Here is a 226-nt window from a genome sequence, read left to right on the forward strand (position 1 = left end):
TAGGCGTGGTGGTGCACGCCTGTAGTCCCAGCTACTTGGGAGGCTGAGGCAAGGGAATTGCTTGAACCTGGGAGGAAGAGGTTGCAGTGAGCCGAGATGCGCCACTGCACTCCAGCCTGGGCAACAAAGTGAGACTCCATCTTAAAAATAATAATAGTAGCCCAGTCATGGTGTCTCATGCCTGTAATCCCAACACTTTGGGAGGCCAAGGAGGATGGATCGTGAA

The sequence above is a fragment of the Cebus imitator genome, unplaced genomic scaffold (genome assembly GCF_001604975.1).
Source record: "Cebus imitator isolate Cc_AM_T3 unplaced genomic scaffold, Cebus_imitator-1.0 Scaffold83, whole genome shotgun sequence".
Lineage (NCBI taxonomy): Eukaryota > Metazoa > Chordata > Mammalia > Primates > Cebidae > Cebus > Cebus imitator.